Below are 16013 nucleotides of genomic sequence, written 5' to 3'. Positions count from 1 at the left end.
TAGAAGAAAAGAAAATCAAAAAGAAGCTAATTATATATGTACGATAGCAAGACATGTAAAATATCTATAAGGAGCATTCCTTTTGGCCCGGAAGGCCTTGATCTTTCTTTGCTGTGCTAAAGATCGTTGCTGGGCAACGATATGGTAGTTAACCGAGTCTTGGATACTCGACTTAATTTTGCTCTTCAAAACATAAGATATAGTTTTTGATTTCATTCATTGGCGATTGCAACAGAGTCTTTTAGCCACCCCAGTGCGGATGTCCGATAGACGAAGGGAATAGATGATGGGGTTGATAATCGACTGCAAGTGCAAGATGGTGAAATAAATAGCTTGCGATGTATAACTGATGTCGTCATTGAAGTTGCCCTTCACAGCTCCTACGATCTTCAAAACCAATAATGGACACAGACACGCCACGGATGCTAGCACTATCAAGCCTAGAGTGAAAGTGCGCTTGTATTCCTTGATCTTACTTTACTGCGCTACAGATTGTTGCTGGGCGACGATGGCTCTCAACTGTCGACGGGCCGTGAGGTGTATTTGAGTGACGCAAAATAAAATGATGACGAAGCTAGGACCAAAGGTTAGAATCCCAGGAAGTTTTCTAACATTTAGAAGGTGTCGTTTGTCAGGAATCTATTCGGTAAGAATGCTATCCCAACCAGAACCAAGCAAGCTGCCGATGCTATCATCAGTTTCTTGGGGGCGACTGAAGTCTGATAGAACAGAGGATGTTCTATGTAAAAGAACATCTTTCCAGGCTGATAATCATCATGGTAACAGCTGTCCATCCACAAGAAAGTAAATATTGTTATTGAAGATATTGCGAAGGCAATGGTAAGCTCACATAGACGCCAACAATTCCTTATGGTGAAGACTCCAAAAGCAACAAGCAGCGGTTGTACGACGAGTCCCATCAGAAGAACACCCAGAGAAACAGGGACGGCGGAGACGGGGGTCTTTGCACCCCCCCCCCCCCCCCCCACACACACACACTTTTTGCAAGAATTATTTTTTAATTTTGTCTAATTTTTGGGTGTGTAGGGTAGGGAGGGTAGGCAAGGACTGCCCGTGTCAAATAGTTTCATTAAATGTATTGATTTCACTTGACAAATTTTATTATGACTGGAGATTGAGATATTACGAATGCACTACTGACAATGATATGAAAACTGCAGTATTTATTCAGGAAAACACAAAAAGTAAATACAAGGATTCAAAACGAGTAGAGTGATTGATTTCGGCCCGTGACAAAGGTAAGATGTTGGTTTATTTAGACTAAAATGGAAGAGTAATGATAACACTAATATATTATTGCGTTTTTAAAAACTCCTATGATAGGCATATGAAAGATAAATGTCGATTATAGTGAAATACCCGTGTGTAATAAGAATTATTTAAAGGGGCACTTGGATGAAAACGCCCCAATTTTTGAAAGTCCGAATAATTGAAGTATATGAGTATAATATGACTCAATTATGATAATGTAAACCAGATTAGTGAACATTTTAGCCTGGGAGCCACTTGCTATTGAGATATTTTGGTCCAAAAGCAGAAAGAACAATAGGGTTGAGTAAATGACGTTATTTACTCCAAATTTAGATGCTGAATAAAACTGATAATTTTTATCCGCTACATTTTACTGTTAAGAAAATATGTTGCTTGGCTACTATTGGGGCCATATAGATAGGTTTAAGTAAGTTTAAAGTCATTTCCAATTTTTATCCATTTTCATCCAAGTGCCCCTTTAAACTATTGAGGAAAAAATACGAAATTGGCTTAAATAAGTTCTAAACTCAACCATGTTAACGGAAAGTATGGCTTGTTTACTTTCGTTGTTGATGAACTTTCTTAAATAATTCACATCGAGTTATCTTCTCTTCCTTTTGAACTTACCCTTTACAGAAGTCTTAAGGGGTTTCTTACTCATAAAATTTGCTTTTCCCGTTTTTCTTATTTTCTTTTCTTTTCTTTCAATTTCATTAGCGTTCTTATCTTTCCTGGGCTTCTTTTTCATGACAGCCTCACTTTTGTCGTCGGATTTTCTTTTCATTTTTCGTTTGGTTGATGTTTTCGATACTTTGCTCTTATTGGTCAGGATGAGATCTGGAGAAAATGACAAGCGTTAAATTAAAATCAGGCCTGGCCACAGGGAGCCCATACAAGGCATATTTGGATATGAAAATAAATAAAGCAGATGCGTGGTGTGCGCTGCTGCTGGGGTCGTTGGTGCAATCCTCAGACCTGCAAACTCATGTCGAAGGGGCGTTTTTTCCTCCCTTTGTAAAATCAAATCTTCAAAATTCTTATAGGACTTTTGCATGATGACGTCATTTACTAGCACTACCAGATTCCCTTGAACACTTTCTTTCGTTCAGTTAAGAGCAGCAATTGTCTTACCTTCTCAAGGGAACACAAATTTGAAAAAAAAAGAAAATTCTCCAAGCATTTTGGTGGTTTTGGTAAAATGAGATCATCATGCAAATGGCCTATTCAAGTTACAGGGGTCAAATGTTTGTTGGTTTAGGTCTGCTGGCGCAAAGTTAGCCGTTTGAAGGTTAAGAAAAAACTGGGTAGGGTTGGCATTACAGTGCATTATAATTGAATGTTTTTGAGGGCAAAATGTTACCATCAGGGAAATATGTCCCCTTAACAATCCCACAATGCACTGCAATGTCAACTCAATCCAGTTCTTTCCTCTACATCAGAATGGCTCATACAGTACTCAAGGCTTTAAATCTAAAGTAGTCAGTTATTATAAATTTTCTGACCTGGATCCGGGTCTTTTCCAACTTCATATCGATACCAGTAAGTATCGTCATCTTCTTCATTGCTGTCATCATCACTTTTATTGGCATCTTCATCATCACTCAGTGTGGGATCTGTTGCACCTGTGAGGACAGCAACATTAAATTCATTAATATAGTTTTTCTGAATTTGCTTGTATCACAATTATTAATAGCTCCAAATCCATGATGTGTGTGAACACATCAAGTCCAACTTTGACTTGGAGCTATTAATTTTCGTGGTTGCCCAAATGAATAGATCTTTTTAGCTTTGTTGTTTGTTGTGCACATTTCAGACCATGTGATGCCACTCTTGGGAGTTGATTCTTTCATGTGTAAATATTTTAACATTTTCATCATAAAAGAACAATTCTCAGGGGAAGGTCATGAGGTATGAAATGGGCAATTTGCACATGAAGGTAATCATACAATGCATCATTGTGTTTTTTCATTATTTAAATTTACAGTGTAGACCACTGAACAGAAATGTGAGAAACAAAGTCACAATTTTAAAGAGGGCAAAGAAATATTATCCAAAAAGAGTCAATATACGATGTGCACCAATTAAATTTTAAAAAAAACTAAATGTTTTTTACTAAGGATAGGAAAACCGGAAGATCAGAGGAAATGATGGGTTAATGGGAAAATTCTTATCATTCTCATAAATATACTAAAACTGATTCATTAACCTTCTTTTGAAGCTTGTTTTCGTTTTTGTCCTGCTATGCTGCGCTCTCTGTGATATCAATCATAACATATTTTAGTAAAAATCTAATATACCCAAATAGACTTTCACATTATCACATCAACAGCAACTTCAGTGTTCATGTGTAAGAAGGTACAGTAAGTAAGGATGGTGAGCGCTGCTATGCAATGCATCTCACAACTGTGTTCTTGAGTATGACTGTGTTGTTCCAGAAATTATTCATACCCCCACAGAGATTTTTTTCACACCCTGCCCCTGGAAAGAAATATTTTGTCAAATGGCTCCAACATGGCCACAATGACATGGGTTTTTTCAAGGTTTTTTCTCATAGCCCTCTGGTTTTCAAGCATCAAAAAATCAACTCAGAAAAACTCAAGTTTTTATTTTTAAAGTCTGTTGCTCAGGGTTAGCCTCGACTTTGTGTAGAATATTCATGTGTTCCAGTGAGGACCTGTTGAATTTCAAAGCTTCCAGGTATTTTTTAAATATTTGACAGTGATACAAGGATAAGCCTGAGTAAATGAGTCTGTAATCAAGAAGCACAGCAGCAATTTGGACTTGAAAGACGTAATATTCAATCAAATTTTTGGTTGAGGTATTTCAGTCATGAGCCTCTGGTTCATGAGAGTAAACAATTTATCACTCCTTGCACAATTGGCTGACGTACACTGTATGTTGTACTTACTTGTTCAACTCCTTTTCTTTTTCCTTTCTTTTCACATTTTCTTCTTGTGTTTTCTTTCTCATTTCTTTTAATTTTCTAGAGGAAAATAACAAATACTGTACTACTAAGTAAAAAAAATTATGTACAAAAAAGAAACATTAAATCTCCTACCTTTTCTTTTCTCTCTTTTCTTCCAAAGCTCTTTTTTCAGCTTCACTTTTAGAAACTACAAATTATTAAATAAAAGATAACAATTATACAGGATTAAGTAAATATATGAGAGATGATGTTGGTTTACTGATTTCTCTGGCTTTGAGACATATATGCAATTACAGTAAAAACAGCATGTAAGAACTTAGTAGTTTGTTAGAGTGTTGATCATCACAGTGAATAGGCAATCTAAGCGAACGCTGCAAAGAAAGACCTGAAAAAATGATTTCAGGCTTCAACGGGAATCAAACCCATGACCTCCGCGATGCCAGTGCATCATGCTTTACCAACTGAGCTATGAAGCCAATCCTGTTGGTGAGCGGTCATTCAATTCACACTTATTACCTATATAGTGGCTTGATGAACCCAACAAAAAATGACCGCTCATGTAATGTTACATGCAATGTAACTCAAATAAAGGATCTTATTCTCAAGAGAATGAAACTAAAGTCTGAAATAAGAAAACATTATGCCCAAGGTTAAGTATAGGGCTTAGTTATTGTTACAAGACTTACTAAACTCATGGTGTAGAACTTCACCATTGCAGAGTCCATCTTCAATCTTTACCAACTGAATAACCATACGAGGACCCAACTATGCATGATAACAAACACAGATTAACCTTAATAAAAAAATTACAATCATGTATCTATACAAGACAGCCTAAACCAGGAATATCCAACTTTTAATATTCTGGTTGAATGGTCAAGCACAAGAAAATCAAAGTCAAAGCTTCAGGGAAACAATAATGTAATCATAATTAATCTTTTGTATCAATGGAGCCTCAACTCACATTGCTTTGTGTTTAATCACTCAGCCAGAAATATTGAAAGTTGGCTATTTCCTGGACATATGTGAACTGTAATTCTTTTTAATTTTTTTCATTCATTCAACCATCAACCAATAGGTCAGCTGCATTATTAATAGCATCATTTACTACCACTACCAGAATCCCTTGCACACTTTCTTTTGTTCAGTTAATTAGCACTCATTGTCTTACTATTCTCATGAGGAATAACACAATTTGAATAAGAAAGAAAATTTGCTAGGTCTTTTGGTAGTGGTAGAGTATAAAGATGAGGCCATCATACAAACAGCCTATTGGCTAAGTTGATAAGGAGTTCCAGGTTCTAGCCCCATGGCCCAACCAGCACTTGAAGTGTTTAAAAAAATGAAAGTTTGTCCGTGAATATATTTCACAGGTACTGTCTTTGCTCTAAAAATGGCTGTACCCTTTTTTTAGAGGACTTTAAACCCTGTAGAGGAGCATATGTTTATCAGTTCCCATATGACTGTCACGTGTGACCTTCTCTTGGGACCATTCATTTTTTTACTGGGGATTGTGGGAGGGGGGGGGGGGGGGGCGGTGGGATTTGAGGCAGTCAATAAAAAATCAAGCTCAAGAGGAGAGAGGGTACACAAAATAAATTCCAAGTACATTTTGTAGCATAGCAATTTTATAATAAAAGTTAGAATGGAAAGCAAGGGAGGGGCAATATTTTTTAATCCAATAACAGAGAGGGAGGGTCAGATACAGTATCTTAATGTACTGGTTTCAAAGCAATCTCGCTACCCTCGATGAAAATGAACAGTTCAATAAATTAAGGTTTTTTGTTATTTCATTTCATTTCATTTTTCACTTACTTCGGTCAATCTTATGGCACTTTTTTGGGATTTAATGTTTCCTCTTCCTGGTACACTTTGAGGTAGAGTAACATTACTTTCCATTGGATCCTCTCCTTCACTCTCTGAACCATATCCACAACCACCTCTGAAAAGGTATTGACAAAAAAAGTTAATTACATGACAGAATGATAGAAAAAATCAAGTAAAACTGTCTAGTACACAACAGCCAGGGCATGGCTGACCCTGAAACAACCTCAAGCTGATAAACGTCAGAACATGTATGCATGGATGCTGTAGGATGGAATTTAATATTTTATACCAGGTTTTGTGGAGGAAGGAATGAAACTTGAAAAAAAAACTGGAAAAAAACTTTTGAATCAAGGTGGGTATAACATTTGATGCTGAATCCAGAAATCAAAGTTATCAAACCAAAGACTGTGAGGAAAACAAAACTCTTTCCCTCAGATATACATGTACTGTATCTCAGTACAATAAGCTATGATAATTATACTCACCCCAGTACATAATCACTAATATCATCTAGTTTAGACAAATTGGGAATTTTCGTCTGAATGAGTTTTTTTACCCCTCGGCTCATTCCAACAGGTACAACTTGTATGTTACTGATTAAAAAAAAAAATAACCAAGTGATTTTAACATAGTATACTGTATCATACTGTAAAAATCTGTAATGTTAATTCCTACAACTTTTTAAAGGTTGAAGGGGCGAACAGTGATAGGTAATACATATCAAGTGATGAAGGCAATAAGTGATAGGAGATACAAGTACGACCACAGTAGGTCATTCCAAGATGCAAGAATAGCGTAGACTAACTTTTTTTCTTATCATTATTCTTGTCAATAACGAATATGTTGTTGTTGAGATATTTAGTGTTCACTTGTCGACAAAAACCATTTAAAACACCTTTTAGTCAATTATTTACGTTTAGATGCATGCCGACGACTGTGCCTTTTGGTCATGCTATTGCCAATCATGCAAGCAGCCAGCTTGCAACTAAAGAACTCCCACAAACCAACATATAAAATTATGTCTCATTCCTTTGAGTATTGGAATTATTCAATCAAGTAATAACGGATGTTTAATGTATCTACAGTAGAGCTAATAATTAATATATTAATGGTTACCAAAAGATATCCAATCAAGGGAAGGGACGTGAAATGGGAAGACAGTCAGATATTACTACAACATATTTTTTACATTCTGTGCAATGCATGCCTGCAATGTGCTGGAAACATTCTCCTAACCGAGCTTCTAAAAACTTCCATGAATATGCAATACTGTGAGACCAAAGAATGCATCACTCTTCATCATACTTACTAATGTCTGAAGTCGATAAGTTTTGTCTCTTTGTTATAGTTTAAAAGAACGCATCTTCTTATGTCACCAAGGCGAACCTAAAGTGTTTAAGGATTTGAAATATGATGTGAACTAAATAAATTGAATTATTAACTTAACCTTTTACTTTGTTTATATAAAAGATGTCACTTGACAGTACTTCAACTGATAAATTTGTAGTCCTCTTAATGTCTCTACAGTTGTAGTTGATGGGGATGTGACCACCATTAACATGGTTAATCCAAGCTCCACGTGTGAAGGTCTAACCATTTGAAGATTTTATTACAAGGCAGCACCTTATTTTCAGTTATTTTAGAACCCTGATTGTTGGTCAGGTGAGGCCTGAACCACAGCCTTCCTTACAACAGACAGACAAATCTTACCAACTGAACTAACAGGGTGACAATATATTTATGTATCATGATTTTATGAAGCAATGCATTCACTGAATAAAATTAGGTGCAACATGTTTACAAACCTTCTGAATATTGATAGATGGAAAAAGATTCTGAAACATTGTGGTCATGAGCTTCATTGGTAGAGTATCTGTATTGAAGCCATTAAGTACAAGCTGTAAGGGAACAAATGACATAAAGGAATTATAAATACTTAGTAGTAAAATATTTTTGTACGATTTCCAAGTGTGGGTATAAATAAAAGGGTTGGTTTGCTGCTTAACCATTCTACATGTACACTACATGTGAACTTACAGCTGCATGTACATTGTAGCTCTTATCAATATCTCGACAGGAGAACTACAGTGTACCAGTGAACATAATAAAACTGCAGTAGGATGTGTCATTGCTATGCCAAATACTTTAAAATTTGTACATTAAGCATGTAAGCACAGCAAGTACACAGGTCATGTATACAGTACATAACACTACAAACACTAACTCACACATGTCCTTCCCACAACATGTAACTAATTATATTGAATGATGTGGTACTATATTGTGTCCCAATACCACAGAAACTTCAAATTGCCTAGTTAATTGCAGAATTGTTTCAGTACTGAGTTGTTAATACTTTTCTTTTTCTTTTTTTTTTTAAAAATCTCATCTCAAATCATACATACACTGAATCAGATTTACATCAAATACAACCATAGACCAAATGCGACACCCACCCTAATGTGAGGCCCAACCCGCGAACCAAGCGAACCGGTGTGATCCGTGACTTTCAATCACGCCAGATCCCCCCGCCCACAAGCCAAGCCCACACCAGCGCGAGTCCAAGAGTTGTTAATACTATTATAGTGACTTACCAAAGGAGGCTTTTTGTACTGACTGCCAAAAGTCTTGGGTCTTTCAGTAATGATATGACATCTTTAGCCAAAGAATACTTTCAAATAAAATTCAAAATCTGAGTAATGATCAAATTTGTTTACACTTTGTTCTGTAAGTGAACTGATATTATAAATAATATAAGGTGACAAAGAATAAACACCATCAAATTTATGATACTTAACTATTGGATATTAGTAATGCTTTCATGTATATAATAAGCCCTTGTCCACAGTAGACAGCGTATTACAAAATAATTGTATGCATCATTATACAAACACAGTTGAATACCGGTCTTTTCGAACCAAAGTCTTTTCGATCCAGGTCTTTTCGAACCAGGTCCAGGTTTTTTTTGAACCACCTATATACACTTTCGATCCACATACATACACATTCGATCCAATATAGTTGTGAAATATTTTATAGATGTTTAGTGTTTTCTTTCAGAAATATTACAGAAATATCACAGAAGAAGTGAATTAATCCAACTGAGTGAACCAAGTATCGTGTGTGATCGTGTGTGATATGTGTTAGTATCGCTTACGAAGTCAATAAGTTAGCCCCATAGTCACTTCCAACGTAAAGTCTTTAGCCAAGAAAAGATGTTTTCTCCTTCATTTACGTGAAAGTGAAGGATGAAGAAACCCCAAAACTTTAGAAGCGAATGATTATTGTTGTGTGAGAAGCGTGTATGACATTAGCGTGTGTGTTGTTACTGATTCGTCAATGAAACCGGTAAATCTTCTATTTGGGACGAGTTATTTATTGATTTTTGAATCTTCTTCAAAATCTTTTTATATTCAAGATGCTTTGAAATACCTTTCAAACAATAAAGTAGGGGTAGCGAACACATCGCGAATGAGTTAAAAAAAAGTCTGTAAAAGACGCGAACGAATAGATGTTGTGTGACGTGTTACATATGAAACTTGTCAATGAAACCGGGCAAACTATCCGATTTATGTAAGAAATATTTGCTTGTTAGCCCAAATCTTTCTGCAAAAACTAGTAAATAGTTTCAGAAGTCAACAGTTTTCATTTTGATTTAGATGTTGATTAACTTAGAAAAAAGCTTTAATATTCAAGTATGTGAAACCCATAAATAAGCTTAATCAATCAGAACTGAATGGCGTTTTGAATGCATTATTTCGCAAGTGTCTAATTATTTCAATCCAAAACGATTTGATCGATTACAAAAACAGTTAGCATTTCAATACGCTAAACTTAGCCAATGATATTTCCACTTTATGTTTATACACAGTAATTAGATACCATAAACAAGAATTTAAAACGATTTTTTCTTACTATTCAAGACAGGTTAAAGGCGTTTGTTTGAAAAAAGTCCGTGACATCGATGTGTCATCATGCCCAGCCAAATTCATAGTACAACGCGCATTAGTTTTGATTTCTTTTTGATCATAATCTTTTATTCAGTGCTCAAGACAACTTTTTAAAAACTATACTCTTTTAAATCAACTATGTACACAGCATATAGGACGTGTTATATGCTTTAGTTATATAGGTGGATCGAAAGTGTATATAGGTGGTTCGAAAAGACCTGGACCTGGTTCGAAAAGACCTGGATTGAAAAGACTTTGGTTCGAAAAGACCGGTACCACACAGTTCATATATACTAAATACTGTAATACTGTATACTTGTCAGTTGTTTGCATCATAAAATTTTTAACAAAAAAATAAATAAAAGGTACCTCATGGATCTTGAAAGTCAAGGTTGGTCCTCTAGGAATACGAACGAACCTCTAAGAAAAATGACCATAAAAGAAAACCATTTAGCTATTTTTAAAGGAATACAAGGCTATAAAATAGGCAATTATTTACTGGGAAAATCATCTTTATGAAGAATTGAGATGGGAAGCAAATGTTTACTTTTAAATTTGTATTTTTGGTTATTTTGAGCGTGTGTCTAAGACAAGTGAACGGTAAATGGATCAGTAAAAGCATGAGGCCAGCTAATCATAAATCAAAACCCTGATATTACATTTTTTAAATACAGTGATACGCTAAATCATTGATATTCTTTCTCTGACGTCAGTGTGGTCTGGCATCCTCTGATTGTTGCTAAGCAACAACAAAAATTTCAAAAGAAAATGAAAAGTACTTTAAATGGGAAAATTTATTATCGTTATTATGACTGTATCAATGTACTGTATACCTGTAAGTACAAAGTTTTGGTATGTATAAAAACAGGGGAAATTAAAACTGTGCCCTGGCATTGAAAATGGACCTCCAGCCTAATACTCTTGTGCACAGTCTTTCCCTAACCAGACCTTCTTGCTGGTGTTGTAAACTAACCTTTCCATAAATATACCGTACATACCAGACGTCTTCCGGCTAAATAACCTTTATATGTATGTGTACGTACCTAGGTAAGTACCAATCTCAGTCTTGGACAGAATCATGAAATGACTGAGTTCAACACAAGTGGTCTCAGCAACATTCACAAAATCCTTTGTCAGGACATTGTTTTTCCGAACCTGCAATGATAATAAGACATTAATGTTACCCTCTCTTAAATGAAAGTTTAAGTCAGTCGTAAAGGTTTTTGTAGGTTGGATTCGATATTCTATTATGAAATCCTAAAGTTGACTCCATCATAAACTTTAGATAATTTTATATTTTCCTTAGGCTTCGACCGACACAGTCATCCTCAGAGGAACTAAAATACGTTACAATATCGCGTAGTTTTTATTAAATATTGTAGCCTATTTTAGTTTTATATTTTATAATTTTATATTTTCCTTAGCTTTCGACCGACACAGGAACAGCGTCGATTACAATTGCAGAGGAACTAAAATACGTTACAATATCGCATAGTTTTTATTAATATTGTAAGTAATTGTTTAATTAAAAACGAGGCAGGCAGTGTTTTATCGGCGGTATTCGGGTATAAAACACGAGGTGTTGTTTTATCAGGGTATAAAACCGACGAGGCGCAGCCGAGTGGTTTTAGACCGATAAAACACGATCCTGCGAGATTATTGAACGGCTTAGAAAAATTATGATGTTTGTTCTCATTGTGTACCGATTTTTTTATCGAAATGAACCAAGTTGATAGATGTAAGCATCCAAGTTAAAGTTTATGCAAATGAAGACGAATCTTTATCACTTTGATATGCAGAACATATTCATGGTCAAAATCACCTTCATGGTCATGGATTGTAATTGTGTTTCTATTCATGAATTATTAATGAGTTTTCTAACATATTTTAGTCCCTCTCTGAGGATGACGGCGTGTCGGTCGAAAGGCTAAGCGAAAATATAAAATTATTTAAAGGTTGATGAGTCAACTTTAGTTCATAGTGCATTTAAGTTCATTTAAGTCAAGACCTGTATCGGATGTTATAATATAAGAATGTTGGCCATTAAATATACAGTATAGCAAGGCCCTGAAAAACCCTGCCCAACCAAAAGCCACATTTGTTTGGTCAAATGTCCGGACCACTTTGTCATGATATATGCCAATGTTATCGATAATGTTGGGATATGATTTTTATGTTGGATGAAATGTGGGTCAAGTTTGATTTTGAGATGAACGTATTTGCTCAACATCACTCCAACATTCTATTCTAAAAATACTGGGCTCGTTCAACATGTGCTAATAAAGATTTAACCATCATGTGTTCACAAAACACATGCGCATCCCCAACACTTTTTTATATCGTTCTAAAAAAACCGAGTCTACAGGTCAATTATTGGAAATACTGGAACAAATGTTGGGCTTGTCATGCCATTTTTTATGACAAAACAGGGCCCTTATGGGCAGGACCCTTATCTTTTACTGGCCTCTAGATCAGTTAGCAAAACTGAGGCAAGCTTGATTATCATATACCATTACCTTTAAATGTGTTGCAGTGTAAGGCTCCATTATCAAATGTCGTAAATCCTGTTCGGCAAACACATGACAGACTTCCCAACGAGCTCGCTCTGTGCATTACAAAGGTATGAGGGACTGTGATGCTTCTTCTTCTTGAGGGTTGTATTGTCTTCTTCTGGCTCATGAATAGTCATGCAATCACCCAGCAAGTTGTAATGGTTTAAAAAACCACTGACATAACTCAGTGATTTTAGGGCTCGTATGGTATCCAAATATTTAAGTAAAAAGTCAAAACGTCTAAATGATCAAAAAGCGTAACCCTTTTTCTTCTGCCCATTGTACTGTATTCGTAATAATGTTGATAAACCTTTAAAAAAAACCTTCAAATTAAGGCAAAGGAATGACTAACTTTTCTTTTTGAACGTTTTGCTCCACGTGAAAAGACAACGCCAGGCGTTCTTCGTAACCTAGTTCCAGACTACTCAACACAGGGACCCCACAAATAAAATTCAAATCATCAAAAATATCTAAAAGTAATTTTCTAAAGCAGTATGGTGTCCTTGCCTGCGAATAGAGCCGACTCACTCTGTATTCGCTAGTTACGTATGACTTGGTTAATAGAGCCTTTGTTGTTCTTTGGACCGATGTTTTCTATAAGACCACGTGTCATTGTCTGAGGTATCATTTCTTTAGCTTAACGTTGTGTAAAGTCTGAGAATCGAGGAATTACTGACATGGTAAAACTAAACAAATACATCTTATTCCAAGTGTAATAACTTGTGGTCTGTATTGGGAATTGTAAAACATAATTTCTGAATGAGCTAAAGAATGAACGGATGAATAATGCCTTATTTGGTGTATCTTACAAGTCTTGGGTTTCCTGGGTGAAGGTCAATATGGCGGACATTTAAAACAAGAAACATAGCAAGGTCAGATTAACAAGAGCTCAGCAGAAGCCTCCGCTAAAAGGAATATCTTAGTAGATGCAACCTAGAGGATTTAGATCCACGAAGTTTACTACGGAATATCCATTGAGCAAAGCATATGGTCAGTACTATTTTTCTCTAAGCTTGATTGGTCGGGCTGGCAAGCATTCGTCAAAGAGAGTTAAAAGACAAAAGTGGCATCTGGTGGCTCCGCGTATGTTAGTGCGGTTACAATGGATGCTAATAAGAAAATGCTTTGTGTAAATGCACAACATGGCCGCGATGATGTAACGTGCAATCGAAAGTAAAGATTCATGTATATACTGTTATTACAAATAGTTATTTAAGCAAAAGCCAATCTAGCCTCGCATCATCAATACCCGGGAAGTCTTCGCGCTCGCCTCAATATGCCGTTTGATTAGAGTTTCTCTCGTGTTTTCTTAAGACTTTATCTAGCTTAGGTCCCTTGTCAATTTTTGAAGACGCAAAACCAAGGGTTTCCTTCCACGCTCCGGCTCACAAATTCAACTATCTAAAATTCAATTCGAATCTTCGTTATATGTACGGTGCCCTTCTGCATGTTGATGTCAGAAAGCAGCTGCCAGTCTGCGAGACAAAGACAAAAGAAAATCCCAACGATCTCCTTAGAATTGGAACCTATTGTTTGGTACCGAGCCCGATTGATTCCTGTCATTCCGACCTGCTGGCAATGGTTGTATACTGTAGGAGATATTATTGATTTGCTCTCGGGGCTAGGGTACCTAGCTCTTATACATGTTCTCCTATTTGGCACTATGATAATGCATTAAAAAAGAGTAAATGATAAGTTGAGTTTTGGTACCGGACGTTACTAGTTCATGCCTGACAACAAAACCCTTTCAAGGAGGTAACGCATGGTAACTGGCCGACAGCTTATTAATCCTACAGTCAGGGTCTGAACTTGTGCATTCTAACTTTTTTAGACACTGATACGAGGCTGTAAATCAAAGAACACAGTCTGTGATTTGGAACTCGAAATTTGTCTATTTATAATGATTCTTTATTAATCGCATGAAAGTGGAGGAATTAAAATCGCCTTTTTACTTTTTGTTTTCAGCTCCATTTAAGGTTTTAAAAGCAGGGTGTGGTAAAAGAGTGGCGGAGATTGATATGGGGGAGTTTGGAAAACATAAAATTGAACACACAAGAGAAACGAGTTAGACAGACAAGACTGACAGAACAGAGAGAAAATGAAATGAGACAGTTCTGGGATCCTAGGCGAAATAAACTTATGGATGAACGCAATGGAAGAAGTTTATGGACAAATTGTCTTCGCAAAAACAAATTTAGCAGAAGAGGGCAAAGTAAGTATTTGTATTAGTCAGTATTGTAAATAATATGATTTAAGTTTTGATAATATAGCATTGCTGGTCGGTGCTAACGAGTATAGCTAGTCCAAACACTTTATGTTGTGCCAGCAAAACCGGATTTTCACAAAGCTTATCACAAGTTGCTTTGTGTTCAGATAACTGAATCATATCCCTCGCATGGCCATTAAGTACCAAATGGCTATATAGTCCTCCTGTGCATGTGGATACTGATACGAGTATTTATTCGCACCCAAGTAATGTATAGTATGGTTCCTATTTTCAAGTCTTCAAATTTCCTGCTAGTTTCTTAATGCTTAATGGCGCACGTTCATTTACTGCAGGGAGCCTTGAATCAGTTCTATTCTTCACAAATACGCACCATGTAAAGTAAAGATGACAAACTTCAATCAGATTCAAACAAGTTCAATGTTCCTCGGTAACCTTCACTGTAATTGTATATAATTATTCGCACAAGAATCAATTCTAACCCTGAGGCAACAGAGAACTCAAACTTGAGTATTTGGATTCCTGTGTTAAAATGTGATGGCAGAGTAGATAGAAAGTAATCATGTCATGAGGCTAAACATAGGCTTATGTACATGAATTAGGCACTACAGGGTAATGGATTGTGGTATAGGAGTGTGGTGTGGGTAGGTGATAAGGAAGGGTCTGACATCCTTTAGACGGCAATGCTAACTAAATGTATCAAACTGTAATAAATCTTGTCTGCTTTACTGATGGACATATACTTAATTATTATATATCCGTCAAACTATGCTTGTCCATTATTCCTTCTTACTATAGCTTCTCTCTATATTTAATACCTATGTAGAGTAAGGTACCGGCCTGCTCCTAGAGGTTTTCTTTCTAAGCTTCACAGCTGGCGCAAAGTTAAAGAGAAGTAAACGCTACAATATGAAAACCTCTGAGACCTAGGGTAGAGTAAATAAATTAAATTATACTTATATAATTTTATTAACATTTTCAAGAGAAAACAGCATGACACCTAGACTGGATGTTAATAACCCGCTATACTCTGTCAGTGCATTAGTACTTAGACTGGGGTATTAGTTTGAATTATTTCCTTTTCGTAGGGCATTTTCTTTTTTTTTTTTTTCATTTGAGTGCATCTCATTTCGCTTTATGTATAAGTCTTTACAGAAGCCCTCCCAAGCAGTAGAATGGATTTGAAGTTAAAATTGAACTAAATCAAAAAAATTCGCAATGAAATGGAATGGTGATTTTATGATGGGATTATTGTAGGCTGT

General features: G+C 36.0%; 1 pseudogene across 1 annotated transcript in view; it reads right to left on the bottom strand.

Moving 5' to 3' along the window:
- Positions 1 to 1162: 1162 nt before the first annotated feature.
- The window catches only part of LOC148904704 (uncharacterized), a 21630-nt pseudogene continuing 6779 nt past the window's right edge, over positions 1163 to 16013 (bottom strand). The window contains exons 8-19 of the transcript XR_016118758.1: positions 10345 to 10395; positions 8620 to 8696; positions 7831 to 7923; positions 7335 to 7411; positions 6511 to 6618; positions 6014 to 6140; positions 4885 to 4963; positions 4331 to 4385; positions 4181 to 4255; positions 3479 to 3525; positions 2775 to 2894; positions 1163 to 2109 (exon numbers count right to left, since the gene is read on the bottom strand). The product of XR_016118758.1 is annotated as an uncharacterized LOC148904704 (transcript). The remainder of the gene's footprint in view (positions 2110 to 2774; positions 2895 to 3478; positions 3526 to 4180; positions 4256 to 4330; positions 4386 to 4884; positions 4964 to 6013; positions 6141 to 6510; positions 6619 to 7334; positions 7412 to 7830; positions 7924 to 8619; positions 8697 to 10344; positions 10396 to 16013) is intronic.

Source organism: Actinia tenebrosa, unplaced genomic scaffold (assembly GCF_029948245.1).
Source record: "Actinia tenebrosa isolate PJP-AT-01 unplaced genomic scaffold, QUT_ActTen_1.0 PGA_scaffold9__36_contigs__length_13948895, whole genome shotgun sequence".
In the NCBI taxonomy this organism is placed as follows: Eukaryota; Metazoa; Cnidaria; class Anthozoa; order Actiniaria; family Actiniidae; genus Actinia; species Actinia tenebrosa.
Note: the sequence above shows the minus strand (reverse complement) of the source record. Positions and strands in the feature narration are given on the sequence as shown.